The sequence below is a fragment of the Platalea leucorodia genome (genome assembly GCF_965183815.1).
Source record: "Platalea leucorodia genome assembly, contig: HAP1_HAP1_SCAFFOLD_163, whole genome shotgun sequence".
NCBI lineage: Eukaryota > Metazoa > Chordata > Aves > Pelecaniformes > Threskiornithidae > Platalea > Platalea leucorodia.
This window is the reverse complement of record NW_028121384.1, coordinates 88,905-108,534: the sequence shown is the minus strand read 5'-3', so window position 1 is coordinate 108,534 and position 19,630 is coordinate 88,905. Positions and strand designations below refer to the sequence as shown.

General features: G+C 52.2%; 1 pseudogene across 1 annotated transcript; it reads left to right on the top strand.

The window, feature by feature from the left end:
- The first annotated feature begins 2,428 nt into the window (after positions 1-2,428).
- LOC309603671 (olfactory receptor 14C36-like) lies at positions 2,429-3,432 on the top strand (annotated as a pseudogene). The gene has a single exon. The product of its transcript is annotated as an olfactory receptor 14C36-like (transcript).
- Positions 3,433-19,630: the final 16,198 nt, after the last annotated feature.

Sequence of the window (19,630 nt, the reverse complement as noted above, 5' to 3'; positions counted from 1 at the left end):
TCTGGCTACAAGACAATGCTGCTGCTTTTTGCTGAGTGCTTTCCTTAAGCTGGCAAAACCCCGCAGCTTATGGTATCTGTAAATACAACTCTCAGGGTTTCTCTAGCGCACAGGAGGAGGACATGCTCCAGGGCAGGGACTCCGTGCTGCACCATCAGAGGGACAGAGCATGACAGCTGCCTTCTCCCAGGGATGGCTGCAGGGCTGTGAAGGTGGGTGTGCAGCCAGGGGTGCCCAGGGCTGTCCTTGCGAGCAGGGTCCCTGCACCCCTGGGAGCTGTGTGCTGGGGCAGGGACTCTGCTGCCTGCCAGGGTCAGCACGCAGCCTGTCCGAGGAATTCACCACGGTGCTGCAGGGAGAAGCTGTGGGTGGAAAGAGTGACCCCCAGCAAGGCAGGGTCCTTCTGCTGTTAAGACGGTACTGTGTGGGTCAGGGCTGCTCAGAGCTTCAGCTCACTTCCAGAATATTTCCAAGAGGAGGTTTCAAGCAGAAGAGCAAGACAAGAATTACTCTAAAGATAAGGAACTTTCCTGAGTCTGTGTTTTAATTTCCTGCTCTTGGGGAATGGGAAGAGACAAATGATAAAGGAGATCTTAATTTTGACAAGTCACTGAGTGCTGAACTGTAAATTTGAGTGATCAGTAGGTCTTCCAGGAGTCTCCTGATGTCTTTTCAGTCACTCCTCTGCCTATGGACAGCACCAGCATCACCTCTGCTGGACACATTGGGGTTAGGGACCTGCCGTTTCTTCTACATGCAAACAGGAAAATGCACCCATCCGGTGCCCTGCAAACAGGCAGGTTTTTGCAGGTCCAAGGTAAGTGCACAGAGGTTGGGATGGGGTCTGTGATTGCTGACAGGGAAAAGACATGGCACAGGGAAACACCTCCCAGCAGGAAAATCTCCAGGCAGCAGGGATATGATCTGGGAATGAGAGGAAACTAAAATAAAAAATGTTGTGGGAGGAAGAATTTAGAAAATTCTGTAAGATCCCCTCCAATGCAGACCCCTTCCTCTGAGCAAGCCCCCTTGCCTCCTCTCCCACCCACCACAGCCTCTGCCCTCAGGGCTGGGGGCTCCAAGGCGTGAACCACCTCCTCTGCAGCCAGAGCTCCAGCAGAGCCGTGGTGCAGCTCTGCAGCCACGGGCCCAGTTCCCTCTGCAGAGCACAGGGGCTGAAAGCAGCTGCCCGGCAATGGTGGTGTCTGGGAGGTGGCGTGCACAGCTGGGGAAGGGGAACGCTGTCTGAGTGCCCCAATGCCTCTGCCCTGGCCTCTCTCAGCCACACCCTCACTGTGTTTTTCCTTGTTCCTCCACTGGTCTGTGTTCTTGCTATTGTTATCTTCTTGCTGCCAGGCTCTCCTGGGATGGCAATTTTTAGCTGCAGAGTCACACACTGATTTTGTGGGTCCTTTCATGCATTTGTGTCCATGGGAACATGTCCCAGCTTTCATCCAACCTGTGTGGCTGTGGGCAATGCAGTCTGTGGAGCTGGGGTATGAGCTGAATCTCCCTCACTCAAGTGCCATCATTAGGACACTTGGCTACTGCCTTGAGGATTCCTTCCAAGCTGTGAGCTTCCCTCCGGGATGCAAACCTGTCCCCTAGAACCCTTTTGTTATCTGAAAGCCCTATGCAGAAGTGTAGAGATGCTGCAATGGAGGAAATGTTTATGCCTTGGTGAAATGAGCCCTGTGTGTCCCTGGCTAGAAGTGGGGTGGTGAGATGTTGAGAAAGGGCGAGATATTTAATGGTCTGAGGTAGATCCCTCTGTTCTCAGCAGTGCTTGGTGGTTTTTCAGGGTAATATGGGAGTGTGATCACCCTTCACCTCCAAAAGGTGCAAGCCCAGGGCAGCTGGGAGCCAGATGGAGGGACAGACCAGCTCCCCTCCCTCTGCACCAAGCCACAGGCACTCCTCTTGCCTCGCAGGACTCCCTCTGTTCTCCCTGAGTGCAGCACAAATGCTGAGGCTTTCTGACATCCAAGAACACTCCCCAGGGTGCAAAGGGAGGAGGAGCTGTAAAAAACCCAAACCTCTCAACCTGCCTTCTGCCACCTCAGTTCCTTATCACTGGGAGTGCAGATGCTGACAGGCCCTTCTGCACTAGGAGCAGTTTCATGAGAGAAGGTCGAACACCAGGACTGGCCCCTGCCCCCACTCTTCCCATGAACCCACTGCTGCAGAGCAGGGCTGACCCCTCGGCAGCCAGCGGGCAGAGCCCCTGCTCCTCATGGCACATTCAGCCAACATCAACCAGGGCTCCAGCCGCAGAGCTGAAGGAAGGTCTCCTAGAACTGGAAAAGGGTGTCTGCGTGTAGCAGGGTGAGGGTGTATGAGAAATGGCTTTGATTTTGCTCAGAGAAGTCTCCCTTAACTTGTTACTGTCTTTTCCTCCTATTACAGTGCCCATACCCAGCGGTAGTAAATGTCCAACAGCAGCTCCATCACCCGGTTCCTCCTCCTGGCATTCACGGACACACGGGAGCTGCAGCTCTTGCACTTCTGGCTCTTCCTGGCCATCTACCTGGCTGCCCTCCTGGGCAACGACCTCATCATCACTGCCATCGCCTGTGACCACCGCCTCCACACCCCCATGTACTTCTTCCTCCTCAACCTTTCTCTTCTCGACATGGGCTCCATCTCAACCACTGTCCCCAAAGCCATAGCCAGTTCCCTTTGGGACACCAGGGCCATCTCCTATGCAGGATGTGCTGCCCAGGTCTTTCTGTTTGTCTTTCTGATGTCAGCAGAGTTTTGTCTCCTCACCATCATGGCCTATGACCGCTACGTGGCCATCTGCAAACCCCTGCACTATGGGACCCTCCTGGGCAGCAGAGCTTGTGTCCACATGGCAGCAGCTGCCGGGGGCAGTGGGTTTCTCAATGCTCTCTTGCACACTGCCAATACATTTTCCCTCCCCCTCTGCCAAGGCAATGCTGTGGACCAGTTCTTCTGTGAAATCCCCCACATCCTCAAGCTCTCCTGCTCAGACGCCTACCTCAGAGAAGCTGGGCTTATTGTGGTCAGTATCTTAGTAGTATTCAGCTGTTTTGTTTTCATTGTGCTCTCCTATGTGCAGATCTTCAGGGCTGTGCTGAGGATCCCCTCTGAGCAGGGACGCCACAAAGCCTTTTCCACGTGCCTCCCTCACCTGGCCGTGGTCTCCCTGTTTATCAGCACTGGCATGTTTACCTACCTGAAGCCCCCCTCCATCTCCTCCCCACTCCTGGACTTTGTGGTGGCAGTGCTGTACTCGGTTGTGCTTCCTGCAGTGAACCCCCTCATCTACAGCATGAGGAACCAGCAGCTCAAGGATGCAGTGTGGAAACTGATAACTGGATGTTTTTCTGGAGCAATAAGCTACCCATGGTCTTCTGCATAGCCGTTGGTCATGGTTTAATTGTGATAATGTTGTCATCCCCTTTCTAATTCACTGGTTGGTTTTCTGACTGAGTAGCTGTGTAAATGACGAGCTGTTCTCTCTGTGTATTTAAAGAAAATAAAGGGCCATTCACTGACTTTTTTTTTCCGGACATCCTTCCTTCAAGAACGTTTTGGAGCTGAAGAGACAGTTCCTGTGTGCATGGGTGGAGAGGAAAAGAGTCCCAGCATGGCAGCACTGCCAGGGAGCACCATCGTTTGGTCTTCCAGAGCTATTCTCTTGCCACTTCCACACTCTCTTCTTGATCCCTTGCGTTGGTGTCAGCCCTGAGTGCTCTGGCAGCTTGGGCACAGTCGTGCTGCGTGGTCGTCCTGTGACCGCAGGCGGGGACAGGCAATGGGCACTTCTGTGACAGAGCTGGCCTCCATAACAGCATTTCCATAAAGAAGGGTGACCTCCTCAGGGCAGTGCCTGGAGGCTCAGGTCTTCTTCCAAAGCTGCTGTCAAGAACAAGCTCAAGAAAGTGCTCTGGTGAGGAAAACACCAGTGAACATCCAAAATGTGTGAGTGTGCAGGGCTGGGGCACACAGCAGTGTCCCTTGCACAGCCAGGCATCTAGGGACCAGCTTGAAGGACCAGCAGAGCAGGGTCTGGTCTGTGCCCGTGTTTGCCTGACACCCTGGGCAAGGTGCCCCAGGGCAATGGCCACAGACCAGCCCCTTGCAACCACCATTCCCAGCATTGGCCTCTCACTCCAGCTCAAAGAGGTTCTTTGTCCCTCCATGGAAGGACACCTAAGGAGTAGGTCAGCAGTCCATGTTTGCATTGCACAGAGGAGACTTAAGCATGCACAGAGTGTGTGTGTGGGGAGATGAATCTGAGTGAGCCCAAATGCCATGTGTGTCAGAGCCATCAGAGAGGTTCTGGGGTCCTTGGAAAAGGCAGACATCAAACCTTTCTTCTAGAAGTGCAAGAAGGAGGACTGGGAGAATTCCAGGCTGGTCAACGTCACCTCACTCCCTGGGAAAGGGATGGGCCAAATACTGCTGCAGCCATTTCCAGGTACTTGTAGGACAAGAAAGGGATTTCTGGACCTGTTTGGGTAGGGGAAAGAAGGGGATGTTTTGTTCCTGGACCTTAGCAAGGGTTTTGACATTGTTTCCCATAGTCTCTTTATGGCCACATTGGTGATACCTGGACTGAAGAAGTGGGTGATGTAGTGGGTGGGGAGCTGGCTGGTGGATCCAGCCCAAATGTCAGCAGTGGTAGAGTCCTGCTGGTGGACACTTCCTAGTGGCATCCCTCAGTGCAAGCACTGGGGTCAACACTCTGGAATGTCTTCATTAACTCCCTGGATAATGTGCCGGAGTGCCTTTTCAGCTCCTTTGTGGATGATGCCCAACTGGGCAGACCCGTTCCGCAACCTCATCTTGTTCACCCTGCCTTGAGCAGGATAGCTGGACAAGGTGATGTTCGGGGTCTCTTCTAAGCTGAGTTATTCTAGGATTCAATGAATGTTTTCCTTGGAGAGCTTTTTGAAGACAGAAGAGACAGAAGAAGAAGGAAAAACAGAGAGGCAGAAGTAGAGGCATAAAATGCACCAATATAAATACAGCAGTTCCTCTGAAGAACGTTTCTCCACTCAAACCATTGGTAGGAAATCTATTAGATAAATTTGGTGAAGCAAGCTTACTTCTGTCTGCTCACATACTGGGCCACAAGGAGGATGATGGCTGGGTACGGTACCATGTGGTCACTTGTGTCTCAGGAACTCATAATCCATTAGGAAGCCAATGGCTGTGAAGGGGGCTGTGAGGTCACTTCTGCCTCTGGAGGTGAGAGGCCAACAGCAGGAATGTGTCTGGGAAAGGCACTGTGAGGTCACTTCTTCCTGAAACAGCTGATAGGTCAGCCCTTGACTCATGGCTGGGATATGTGCTTCTAAACTCACCTCTGCCGGTGTCTCTGACAGGCCAGCAGAAGGCACCTGGTTGGCACATTGGCTGGGAGACCCCCTCTGCCGAAGGACCTAGGCTCACTCCAGGAAGGGGGTTTGTATTTTGGCTGTCCTGTCTCTTCTGCCTGAGTACAGGATGGGACAGCAGCAGGCACGCAGCTTGGTGATGTCTATCCAAGAAGCAGAAAGGCTCACAGCCTTGGAAGATCACGGTGAGGTTACTTCTGCCTGGTCAGGAAAAAGCCCACAAGAAGGCTGATGGGTTGGGGTGCCTGCTTGAAGGGTTGCTTCCTGGATGGTTGTGAAAAACAGCAGGAGAGAGAAACAGTGCCACACAGTGCAGCTTGGTAGGTGGAGACTGGACATGAAAGAAGAAATGTCACTGAAAGAATAGCACTGTGGTACATGAAGTCCTCCAGAAGGAGTATGAAATCAGTCCATCTCCTGGTGTTTGAAGGAACAGAGTGTGAAGGTGGATGTATGGAAATGGCAGGGTGAGAGCAAGGTGAGGAAGCGAGATGGGTGTCTGCAGCCTGCAGGGCAAAAGAAGCAGCTGTGGGACAGCGTAGGACAAGCTGTGGTGGAGATGGCAAAGAGTGCTGGCAAGGCTGGAGGTCGCCAAGAGAACCCAAGGTTTTGTCCCCCTGGGTACAGCAATCGTCTCTGCCACCACGGCCTATGAGAAGACATGTTGTCCTAAGGCAGTGGGGGGGGCCTCATTGCCTCCTTGCACACCCCCAGTAAGGCTGGGAGCTGTCATAGCCTTGTCCTGCACTCAGCATCACCCCCCCACATCCCACTGCCCCAGGAAGAGCCCTGAGCAATGCGTGAGGGACAGGACCTGCCTTCCCCGGGGCTGGGGGTCAGAGCTTGGCCTTGCTGCTTCACAAAACAAAGGCAAGGCTTTCTCAGCATCTGAGCTGCCTGCACATTCCCTTTGCCTGCCTGCAATCATGGCCTCCAATTCTCTGCTCTAACGAGTCCCTGGGGAGGCTTTGCCAGTAATGGCCCTCAGTGGGGCTTATGAATACTTCAAGGTACTTTGGGTTTTGCTTTTGATGCTGACTCTTAGAGAGGTTTGTGCAATCTCCTCTCAGTGCCGGAGGTTCAAGGACTTGGCACCAAATACACCACAGGGCTTTTTAAAATAAAGCAAGCCCTAACGAGCCATGTCTCTTCCTGTAATTTTCCTCTACTCTTGTACAGTTTATTAGAGAGGTTTTCCTAGTGTAGTTGTGGAGAAAGACTTCAAAGAACTTCCAATAAAAATGAATTTTTATTTTAAAGGGTGTAGTTTATTACTTATCAGTGTAGAGAAGAGGCAATAACAGCATTCTCTGATTGATATTGATGCAGGGTCTCTCCTCAGGAGGTCTGGACTGGCAGGAGAAGCTGTCCCTTGAGGTCTGACACAGCATGGACAACTTGCTCCTCACCTCCCCAGCCCCCTCATGTCTCTCATCAGCCACCTGGGACTTGTATCCTTACAGCAGACTTCTCCTCTGCAGTCTGCAGCTGGATGTTACAGCTCCTTTGCAGCAGCCCCCGCCTGCTTTCCTTAGAGACCTGGCTGCACAAAGGCAAAGAGGGACTTTTCTGATTTTTGAACAAACAAAATAAAACTGATAAGATTCACCATTACAGTATAACACACTCCTCAACTGTATGCCAAGTACAAACTGCCACCAATGAGGTTCACCTTCCACAAGGGATAACCGTGCAAGAAATGTTTTACACAGAACCAAAATTATAAAATAAACACAATTAAAGCATTGGCTAAAGACAGAATTAGACAGACTGCTGGAAGATAGGCAAGCTTTTAACTCCCTTTTGCTCAAAGCAGCTACTGGATTGTTCAGAGGTATCTGACTGATCCAAGAGTAAAGGGAAGGGAAATCTAGAGAGCAATTGCAAGTGGTTATGTGCGGATAGGCTGCTGGGAAGGTGACTTCAGACATGGTCAGTTCAGTTAGGACAAGTGGAAATAGGTGAGAGATGAGGGAGATGAAATGCACGGCCTAAGAGAGAGAGTACTGACAATGCAAATATAGTGGAAGGTCAACAGTTCTCCTCTTGCGATTAATGTACATCCTGAAAACCCCTCAGTTTGATCTCATGGGAAAACACTGACTTTTTATTAAAAGTATTCAAGTGTTTCAGCTGATGAGGTCGTGCTCATACTTTTAAGCGCGTGTAAAAATTTCTCAGGTTGTTAGGCAGCGCTCCGCTGCCTGACCATAAGTATCCAGTGCTACCTCTGGAGGACCCAGTGTCTCTGAAGTGCCCAGAGCCTGGGCCTGGCAGTGTCACAGAGGAGACACTCGGAAGCTGCAGCTGGAGCCTGTGTCCCTGTAACTGCATCCCACCCCAGTTTTAGGACCACTTTCCTTTGCAAACAAAGGCAGTACACAAAATCCCCCAGAGATCAGTATATTAAAACAAGACAAAACAAAGCAAGGAGGAGAACAACATGAACAGTGTTCAAAGCTTAAAATTGTTATAGGACATCTCCCTCACTCTACATCTTTCATTCTGTTTCTTTGTTGCTTCATTTTTTGGAAATGGTCTCAACATTTCCATCATCCTGAGGCCTACAGCATTAATTTTTGTGGCTTGCACAGAGCCCAGGGCCCCAAAACACTCCCTGCCCTGGACTGTCCATGCCACTTCTAACTCTTGGCACAGAGTGAGTCACGCTCGGAGGTGTTGACCACTCTTGCCTGGTGGAGGAAAGCAGGGTACAAAGCTTCAGTGAAACTTTTGGATGGCCAAATGTGCACAATTCTCTTCAAATCTGTGTTATCTGTCTTTCTATGTGAGTCTATGGAAAAATCTATAGTTCTGTCCATGTAATGTAAATGTAATGTATAGAAAAATGTATAGGTGTGTCCAGTTACTCAGCAAAATACATTTCCTACCAGCACTCTCAAGGGAGAATCTTTGTTCTGAGGAATTACTCTATTGGTACTGGCTTTGTCTCTCCGTCCCCTGCCCCACTGGGCACTGGGACCAGCGTTCCCTCAGCTGCCTTCCTTGTGCTGACAACACATTTAGAGAAGCCCTTCTGGCTGCCCTCCCCACGCATGGCCATTTCCAGCCACCGCTGAGCTAAGGCTTTGCTGGCTCCATCCCTGCACCCACAGGCCAGGGGTCTCTGCCTCCTGGGCAGCCCGTTCCCCCTCCAGCCTCCCTGCACTTCCTTCACGAGTGTGACCTCCTAAGTCAGGAGGGTCCCTGTTCATCTGCGCTGACCTCTTGCCAGGCCCTGCTTGACTCCCTGCATCAGACTGGCTTCTTCCTGGGCTTTGAGGACATTGTCCTTGAAGATCCAGGAGGGACTCTCAGCCCCTTTGTCCTCCAGGACAGTCCAAGCAGATCCTCAGCTAACTGAAATCAGCTCTCCCGCAGTCCTGCACTGTCATTCTGCTCCTTGTCCTACTTCTCCACCATCCCATGGTCATTGCAGCCATGGCTGCCCTCATCCTTCCCAGCCCCAGCCAGATCCACCTTGTCTGTCAGTAAGAGACCAGCCTCAGTGAACTCATCGAGTGTCTGTGTCAAAATGTTGTCTTCCACACCCTCCCGGAATCTCCTGGGTTGCTTGTGCCCAGCCCTGTTGCCCTCCCAGCAGATTCTGGAGTGGCTGAACTTGCCACGTAATTGAGGACCTGTGACCACGAGGCTTCCTCCAAGGCCAGGCTCTGCGCACGCCAGCCTCCCCTTTGCACAGAGCTCACCTTCACCTCCTCACCTGCCTACCTGCCTTCCTGAGGAGCCCTTGCCATCCATGGCTGCCCTCCCACCACTCCAGCTGTCCCAGCAGGACTCTGCAGTCCCCGTGGGGGAGCACGCTGCTGCCTGCCCAGCAGAAACGACAGCGCTGGGGAGGGGAGAGGAGAGGCAGGTAAAGGGGAAGGGTTCTGGGCGGCTGGCTGGGAGGTTACTCCTGTTGCCAGAAGAGGATGAGGCAAGGAGAGGCATCGTAGCTGGGAGGTGGCTTTTGAAGTCACTTCTTTGGGAACAACCCACTTGGCCAGGTGCTGAGGCAGGCCCAGGGATGTCGCCTGGGTTGTCGGAAAACCCCTGCGGCAGTGCTGAGAGCCTGGGAGAGGGGAGATGCAGAGGAAGGTGAAGATGACATGGCTGGGGGGTGGATTGTGATGCCATTTCTCTTGCAGTAACCGGACTGACTTGGGGCAGGCAGGCAGATACTGTGACATCATCAAGCGCATCACAAACCCCAACATGACACAGATGGCTGCTCAGGCAGTGGAAAGGGGTAGAGGCAGGCAAAGCCAACATGGGTGGGCTGTTGCTTGTGAGGTCACCTCATGACAGCAATGTGATTGGCCAGGAGCAGGCAGGTGTCATGAGGTCATCAAGGACACTAGATGGGGAAGGCTGCAGGCAGATGACTGGGCCCCTGGTGAGGTCCTGCCCTGGGGTGAAGGCACCTGTACATGACATGGGAACCTATGGGATGCAGCAGGAGAAATTGTGGGATGTGACAGAGAACAGCATGAGAAGGGACCAGAAGTATGGGCAGCACCGTGTGTCCCGGCTGGGTCTCGCAGGTGGCTGCAGATGGGAGAAGTGGCCAAACTGCACGGAGGAGAGCACTGGGGACCTGCTGGGCAGTCAAGTCTTGCAAGGCCATCAGTGGCTGGGGAAACCATCAGTGCTGCCATCGAAGTCCCAGAGGACCTAGGCAATGGTATCCAAACTATCAAATTTGGGTACAAACAGAGAAAACCTGAGACCATTGGGGAAAAAGAAATTGCTGAGGGTTATGAATTGGAGAGGACACGTGGGCAGAGAGAAGCAGGAATCAAGGTGGATCATGGAAGAAGCAGCCTGTGAAGAAGAAGCAGCCTGTGAAGAGAAGAGAGGAGGAGGATTGTTGGGGCCAGGTGCCCATGGGGAGGTGGCTGGTCAGTGGTGGTCTGGCCAAACCCTGTGCCTGATCACCGTGGTCTGTCCTGCTTATTATACTGGTTTGAGCTGGGGTAGAGTTATCTTCATAGTAGTTTGTATGGTGCTGCGGTTTAGATTTGTGATGAAGAGAGTGTTAATAACACACCGATGCTTTAGTCATTGCTGAGCAGTCCTTGCACAGCGCCAAGGCCTTTTCTGCTCCTCACGTTGCCCTGCCAGAGAGTAGGCTGGGGGTGCACAAGAAGCTGGAAGGGGACACAGCTGGGACAGCTGACCCCAACTGACCAAAAGGATATTCCAGACCATAGGACATCACGCTGAGCAATAAAAGCTGTGGGGAGAAGGAGGAAGTGGGGATGTTTGCAGTGATGGCATTTCTCTTCCCAAGTAACTGTTAGGAGTGATGAAGCCCTGCTTTCCTTTAAATGGCTAAATATCTGCCTGCTGGTGGGAAGCAGTGAGTGAATTCCTCATTTTGCTTTGCTTGCGTGTGCGGCTTTTGCTTTACCTATTAAACTATCTTTATGTCAGTGCATGAGTTGTCTCACTTTTACCTTCCCTGGGCTCACTGGTGTGTGTGTGTGTGTTTGGGTGTGAATGTATGTACATGCTTTGCTGGCCAAGTGGGGCTAGCAAGGAGGAGGAGGACCCCAGGATCTGGAGAGACCCAGGGCTGGAACTACCACTTGGGTAATATCTGTGAGTCTGGGCAGACCCAAAGCCCAGGCCCACACTGGAGGGACTGTGGGGGTGTGTGAGCCTGCAGGTAAGTTCTGCTGGGAATGCACAGACCACTCGTGCAACCTTCACATCAGCCTGAGAAGGGGGATGGGATGGGGACGGTTGTGTTGCTCATGGTTGTGTAAGTGCTGCTGGTGGTGTGGTGGCTGTCAAGGTGCTGTGGCCTGTTGGAGTTGGTCTGTGTAGCGTTGGCTGTGTCCATCTGTGTTTCCTTGCAGATACCTGGATTTAGTGCTTTCCCTCTGGTTGACTCCACCTCGGGCGATCTCTCACTTTGTGGGGCTCCAGTCAGTGACCACCCCAGGCACGCGTGGTCCATGCACATGTCGCGGGCTCTCCAGGCAGCTCCAGATTCCACTCCTGGAGGATGTCCTCTGCCCTGTCACGCATTGGGACAGCATGGTATGGCAGTATCTCAGTGACCATTCACCATCTCCACTGTCAACAGACAACAAGGGACGTGTCCTAAATCCAACCTTTGTTCTCTAACAGCTACCAAGGTGACAGTGAGCTTTTAACTCAGGCCCTTTTGAGGCAAAATTTCCAGACCTGTTGTCGACATCAGCTTTGGAAGAACAGCCAAATCTTCAGGAACTGCATCGGGGAGAAATGTCATTTTACTACAGAGATGCTGTGAGAGAGGCGGCTCTGACACATTTATAGGTTTCAGTGATAGAAAGAGATGAGTTTGTTTCTCAGGAGAGTGAGATGAATACAAATGATTATGTAGGAATGTAACAAGCATAAATAACAGAACAGGCACTGCTAATAATAAGAAAGGAAAAATCAATAAACAAAGTACAGGCCTGCATTGGGATACATTAGATTTCATTTGTGGAGAGTGATGGAAACATTTTCAATATTGCAAACATCCATGAAATCACTTTCCTAATGGACTCCTTGAGTTCCTGGTTCCTCAGGCTGTAGATGAGGGGGTTCATTGCAGGAGGCACCACTGAGTACAGAACTGCCACCACCAGATCCAGGGATGGGGAGGAGATGTAAAGGGGGTTCAGGGAGGCAAATGTGAGAGTGCTGACAAACAGGGAGACCACGGCCAGGTGAGGGAGGCACGTGGAAAAGGCTTTGTGGCGTCCCTGCTCAGAGGGGATCCTCAGCACAGCCCTGAAGAGCTGCACGTAGGACAGCACAATGAAAACAAAACATCCCAATACTAAACAGACACTAACCACAAGTACCACAAAATCCCTGAGGTAGGAGTGTGAGCAGGAGAGCTTGAGGATGTGGGGGATTTCACAGAAGAACTGGTCCACAGCATTGCCTTGGCAGAGGGGGATTGTCAATGTATGGGCTATGTTCAGCACAGCAGTGAGAAACCCAGTGCCCCAGGCAGCTGCTGCCATGTGGACGCAAGCTCTGCTGCCCAGGAGGGTCCCATAGTGCAGGGGTTTGCAGATGGCAATGTAGCGGTCGTAGGCCATAACAGTGATCAGATAAAACTCTGCTGACATCAAGAAGGGCAAGAGAAAGAGCTGGGCAGCACATCCTGCGTAGGAGATGTCCCTGGTGTTCCAGAGGGAATTGGACATGGCTTTGGGGAGAATGGTGGAGATGGATCCCAGGTCAAGAAATGAAAGTTTGAGGAGGAAGAAGTACATGGGGGTGTGGAGGCGGTGGTCGCAGGCTACGGTGGTGATGATGAGGCCATTGCCCAGGAGGGCAGCCAGGTAAATGCCCAGGAAGAGCCAGAAGTGCAAGAGCTGCAGCTCCCGTGTGTCTGCGAATGCCAGGAGGAGGAACTGGGTGTTGGAGCTGTTGTTGGACATCTGCTGCCTCACGGCTTGGGACCTGTGCAAGGAGGAAAAGACAGTGACAAGTTACAGTAGACTTTTCTGAGAACAACCAATTCACTTTCATAGAAACACTTCCCCCCCACACCCCCACCTGCCTCTCCCGTTCAGGAAGACCTTGAGCAGGTCCCTTTCAAGAGCTTGGCCTGGTGCTGGCTCAGGGTGCCACTGGGAGCAGGGGGCTCTGCAGGAGTCAGTCCTGCCATATAGAAAAAGGTAAATAGGAACACAGGGTGATCTCAGATTGAAGCCATTTGTGATATGAGAAAGCTTTCCAGCATTGTCATGTCCAATTAACCCAACTGCAGAGCACCAGTGTGGGGATTTTATGTTGTTCATTTTGTTATCGTTTCCTCACCACACCCGAGGAGTCTTTTCAAGGCAGAAATCCTTGGAGTTTCTGCAGCACTCCAAGCGAAACCTTGTGGGTCCAGAGTGGCAAAAGGGACTGTCCCTTAACGCAGGATGAGGAGAACCAGTCTGTCCATAAGTCCTGGTCCCAGTTGCCCTGTGCTGGCACCTCTTTCAACTGGAGGACGATCACACTCACATATTCCCTGAGAAGAAACGAGACACTGCAGAGAGCAGAGGAATCACATTTCCAAGTGCAGATCTCCAGACCCTTCATCCTGTCTCATTGCACGTGAGGAGGATCCCAGCACTCCCCTCCCAGCCAGGGACACGCAGGGCTCATTACAGCTGCCTGCATACACAGTTCAGCAGCATTTCCATACCCTTAGCATCGAGGTGTCTTCTCCACGGGGCTGCTAGATAACACAGAGAGGCCATCAGAGAGATGTGCCCTTCTGGAGGGCAGCCTGCAGCTGAGCAGAACCCACCCCCACCCTCCCAAGGAAGCAGCTGAATGTCAAAAAGAAAGGGTGTCCTGAAGGAAGGGTAAGCTCCCTCCCAGCCCCATACACTGCACTGCCCAGGGCCCCAATACTAGGAGGTGACGTGGAAGCTCTTGCTCCATGAATCTATCTGCACAAGAGAACATGCAGCATTGCTGTCTGAGCTGCACCTTAATCCTCACCTGCCACACCAGTGATTGCCAGGGGAAGAACAAGGGCAGCAGGGACAAGAGGGGAAAATGCCAAAGTACTCCTGCCAAGGGAGTCAGGACAGGGAGACGCAGTCAGACACTTGACAGTTTCTCCTCTTCTGTGGTTGGGCTGCTGGGAAGGAAGCTCATGATCAAGTCCCTGTGACATTAAGGGTGGGAGTATCTGCTGGGTGGGAGAGAAGACCAGGGGAAGGTGTCTGCACTGCAGGGAATGGCAGGGAGATGCTGAATCCCCCCTCCCATGGCATTTCTGGTAGAAGTTCCCTCTCACTCCCTGCCCATGCCTCTGCTGCCTGGAGCTCTCCCTGCCAGAAGCTGTTTCTGCATCCCCATGTCTCCTCCCTGTCAGTGCTCACAGAGCCCATCCCACCCACTGTGTGCTCAGCTCTGCCCTGCAGGCACCTCCTGGCAGTAGGGTACTCCCCGGACACAGCTCTGTGTGTGCAGAACCTAAGGAGCAGCTGAGAAAATTTCTAATGAGAACTGGGGTCTCAGTGCCTTCTCCAGAGTGGAGAAAAAAATTCCCATCTCCTCATGCCCACCCAGCCAAACATGAGGAGAAAACTCAAAGCACAAACTTGTTCCCTTTCATGTAACCACACCTTGACCTTCCTCTTGAGAAGTCCCCTCGGAAATGTCCTGGCATGATCTGGAGCTGTGAGCGACCCTGACCCATGCAGCACCCTGCCCTGCCCTGCTGGGCCTTCTCCTTCCACCCACAGCTTCCCACAGTCCCAGGGGGAGCACCCCAGGCAGGCTGGGCACTGACCCTGGCAGGCAGCAGAGTCCCTGCCCCGGCACACAGCCCCCTGGGGCACAAGGGACTGCCCAGAACAGCCCTGGACACCCCTGCCTGCAGGACTGGCTTCACACCCCTGCAGCCGTCTCCAGGAGAGTTGTGATGTCCTGTCCCTCTGATGGTGCAGCAGGAAAGCTCTGCTCCAGAGCATGTCATCCTCCTCCACACCGGAAAAACCAGGAGAGCCGTCCTGACAGGTCCTATCCGCTGTGGCATGTGCAGGTCTTGGAGACACTTCCAGGAGCCCATCTGCATCGCCCTGCAGCCAGAGACTTACCATGTCAAGGGCTGTGAAGAACTCTCCCCCAGTGAGCTCTCACCTGTCCTCCCATGCCAGATTGCCTTTAACCTCTCTGCTACTGCTCTCCTCACCCATTGGTGCCTGCAGGCAGTGACCTCAGCCCTGCCGCACTTTGCAGAGGAGCTGCTCCTGGGCAGAGCTGTCTCTCAGCAGCACTGCCTGGTAGCCATGAGCTCCCTCCATCCCAGGAGCCCAGCCCAGTTCGGCAGCAGAGGCCCAGCCCAAGGCACCACTTTCTCTGCCCCTCTGGGCTCCCTCCAGGTGTCCCTGGGGCTCCTGGGAAACCTGCTGTGAAACAGGCTGAAGTAATAACTTGTGGCCCCTCTCCCACCTCTGGAGAGATACTTCTTTCCAGCAATGCAATTTCTCCTATCAGAGAGAGAACTGGGCATGAGAATCACCGTTCCTTACTTCTGGTATGGGACAGGAAACCTGGACAGTGACAGATCTCCTTTACCCTTGCTGAGGGAAGGGATTCAGCTGAGTCAATTGAGGCTTCTCATCCTTTGTTTGTAGTCCTGGGGCTGGAAGGGACCTCAGCTCTCACCTACGGCTGCCACAAACCCACAGGAGATGGGATTCCTCTTGCCTCCGTTCAGTTGGACACAAAATAGGAACCTGGTGCCTGGGAGCTTCTTGTCTCAGCTCCCATGGTAATTGCTGGGGATGGAGGCAAGGAGTGAGCTGTTCAGACTCAAACACCTGGTGACATCTGAGGTGTCAGAGGTGGTCCAAGATATGTGCAGGTAACTACAAGCTGTAATGCGGCGGTTCACAGAGAGGGCAGTATCTGGAGGCATCATCTTTGAGCTTAGAGGGGACTTCCTTTGGCCAACAGCAGATGCCCACATTTAGGACATCTGAACTTTTCCCTACTCCTTATGTTCAGGGCAGCCTATTGAGGTAGTCAGGGGGGGCAGATGTAGCCATTGCCATAGCCATCAGCCATCTTCTCCATCAGCTGCATATACTAGATCACCATGGACTGTAATGGCACAACGCCCGTGGACATCCCTACGTTGCCTAATCTAATTCAGGGCAGCTACTCAACGGCCAAATAGAGGCCTGTAGTGCTATGCGAAATGCCAGGGCTCTGCAGCACAACTGCGTGTTTGACACCATTTGACTCTTTTTCCCACAGCATTCTGGAGAAACTTTCTGCTCAAGGCTTGGACATGCTTACTCTCTGCTGGGTAAAAAACTGGGTGGATAGCTGGACCCAAAGAGTGGTGGTGAATGGAGTTCAATCCAGTCTGTGGCTGATTACAAGTGGTGTTCCCCAGGGCTCAGTCCTGGGGCCAGTTCTGTTTAATACTGAAAGGGGGCTTTAGAGTGTAACTATAAAAAGTTGTAACTATTATACAAAAGACTATTGAAGTAAGGAGTCTTGCAATCTCTCAGCGAAGGACAGTTCCTTGATAAGAACAGAAACTTGTCCTAAAAACCAGCTGAAACTGACCCTGCAGTTTGGACAAGAGTCAAGGAGCAACTGAGTCTGCGCAAGAACAAGGGGTTACCAGCGGTGACGAAGAAGAGTCATCAGCCTTCATCCCCACGACCCCCTGCAACCACCACCAGGAGGCATCGCGCAAGCGCAGTTGGGAGGGGTTTATGGAAATGACCTCTGGGGGCTAATTTTAATATGAAGCGGGGACAGGTAATGCATATGTCTAGGCGTATTGGGAAACCTTATGTATATGTAACACTTTATTGTATAAATCCACGACAAGCCAGCACGTGGGCGCGCACGACTTTGGCGGGATGACCCCTCGTGCTGCCCAGCGCTGAATAAACATACCTACTTTACAGCCTTACGGGTTGTGGAGTCTGTTTCCGCACGTCAAATACCTTTATCAACAATCTGGATGAGGGGATCGAGTGCACCCTCAGTAAGTTGGCAGGCAACACCAAGTTGGGAAGAAGTTCTGTTCTGCTGGAGGGTACGAAGGCCCTACAGAGGGACCTGGACAGACTGGATCGATGGGCTGAGGCCAGCTGTATGAGATTCAAAAGGCTCAGTGCCGGGTCCTGCACTTAGGTCACAACAACCCCATGCAACGCTACAGGCTGGGGGAGGAGTGGTTGGAGAACTGCCCAGAGGAAAAGGACCTGGGGGTGTTGGTCAACAGCCAGCTGAATGTGAGCTGGCCGAGTGCCCAGGTGGCCAAAAAGGCCGATAGCATCCTGGCTTGTATCAGGAATAGTGTGGCCAGCAGGATCAGGGAAGTGCTCATCCCCCTGTACTCGGCGCTGGTGAGGCTGCACCTCGAATCCTGTGTTCAGTTTTGGGCGCCTCACTACAAGCAAGACATTGAGGTGCTGGGGCATGTCCAGAGTAGGGCAACAAGGCTGGTGAAGGGTCTAGAGAACAGGTCTTATGGCTGAGGGAACTGGGGTTTTTTAGCCTGGAGAAAAGGAGGCTGAGGGGAGACCTTCTCGCTCTGTACAGCTACCTGGCAGGAGGTTGTAGGAAGGTGGGGGTCAGTCTCTTCTCCCAAGTAACAAGCGATAGGACAAGAGAAAAAGGCCTCAAGGTACACCAGGGGAGGTTTAGATTGGAGCAAAGGAAAAATTAGTTCTCTGAATTGGTAGTCAGGCACTGGCACAGGCTGCCCAGGGAAGTGGTTGAGTCCCCATCCCTGGAGGTACTTAAAAGACAGGTAGACGTGGTGCTTAGGGACATGGTTTAGTGGTGGACCTGGCAGCGCTAGGTTAACGGTTGGACTTTAAAGACCCTTAAAGGGTCTTTTCCAGCTTCAACGATTCTATGATTCTTTGATAATTTGGGAAACATCTCTTCTACCGATCTGCAGAGCCACTGCAGTGGCCTCCTTCCAATTTCCCTTTAAACCTTCTCTTGACTATCATGCCTACAGCAACATAAACTGTATATATGAAATGGAGGGAGAGTGGGTTCTATCAGCCCCTGCTCTACACCCCCTGCCTGCACTGGGAAATGAAGAAATGGGTTGAAAGGAGAAGTGATCTGGGGCCCAGCTTAGACAAGTGCAGGGTCAGCCAGTCCACTGCGAAGTCGGGAGATCAGGAAGAATCCATGGGCAGAGGCTTGTGCTCTGCCAGACAGTGCCAGAGGATGGGGCTGGCCTGCCGACACAGAGTGCAAAGGAGGTCTTGTTTTCATGAGCGCTGTGGAGAAAGGGGGAGTAAGAGGCTATCTGTACTCAGGGAGAGGAAAGTCTTCTTCCATGTCATCAAGGAGGAGACTCCCAAAGCCTTGAAGAATGACATCCCTCTCTTTTACTTTTAGAGGAACAATTCCACCCAAAGAGAGATACCTTGTCCTATTTCAGATGCACTAAGATGGGCAGAGAGGCCTTCACAATGTTGCCAGTTTTAGCACCAAACCCTCAGGACATCGGCTTCCTTCTGGACTGGAAGGAGACAGTCAGGTGGCCCCTAGACAGCAAGGAATGATCTCTGCAAATCTCCCAGAGGTCTGCAATGAAGAGGCCAGGTGTCGATTGGTCAGTCAGGGCTCCCCTTGCAAGTGCAGAAGAGGAATCGACTCCTCTCCTCTACCTTTAGAAACCCATTTCTGCAATAAGTTGAACTGTGTCCTCAGCTTCATTGGCAAACCCCAGGAAAACTAAGGAGATTACTCTGACACTAAAAACCACCTATCCTTTAGGTGTCCAACATTGTAAAGACAAGGCGGGTAGCATGGAAGTCACTCCACAGAAGCTGCTTTCACCGTTAAACATCTCTTGGCAGCACCTTTTAAGATTTGGTGCTTCTCCCTCACAGAATACTTTTCAGAATGGGTCTCGACTTCTGCAGGGATTAGGTCACCGAGCTGCCAGCTATCATTGTCATTAATCTCCCCTCACCCTCTCAGAGCTGCTCTGCTGAGGAACCCCTTAGCACCCAAGGCCATGACTCCTCAGGGAACGTACTGAAGGCCTTAGAAATGTTCTCCACGAAAGGGGAAGAAAAATCGGAGACTCCTTCAGCCTGGAGGAAGTGCCTCAGCACAAATGGCATTCCCAGCTCACCCACAAAGGCTTTACAGGAGCCTTGAAAGGAGCCCTGATAGACTGTTCTTTAGGGGTTGTGGGAAGAAAGGAGATGGTGCTTCACACAAAGTCTGCTGGGCTTCTCTTTCCCCCCGCTAATGCTCCCAGCACATCATAGATTCATGTCAGTGGTTTGTCACATTTCACCTCGATTTTCATTGATTTGGCTGTTTCTTAAATTCCTGGCCTGCCTGCCTTCTTACCTGCTACCCTCCTTTGACATTCCTCCTTTCCCTGTGATATTTCTCGGGAAGCGAGACCTGTGTCAGGATCTCTGCCCCTTCCTTTGATGTGGGCTTGTTGGCCCATCTCAGCTAAGCTGCACAGAGCCGGATGGGTCTGAGGTTTTCAGGCTTGTGTAGGTTTTGTGAGCAAAACCAGCAGGACAGGAAGGAGATGGCCCGCATAGGGGAAGGCTGTTTGGAAAGAAGCACTGCACCAAGAATTCAAACTTTCCAAGCCCTCAGATAATAAATTCTTGACTTGGTAAGGATGAACTCCTTACTAAACCAGGCTTCATTACACAGGAAAGAAAAGAAAAACAGAAAAAGAAACAAAACCCCAAACACCACAGGAGAGAGAAGGCTCAGTCTCTCATTAG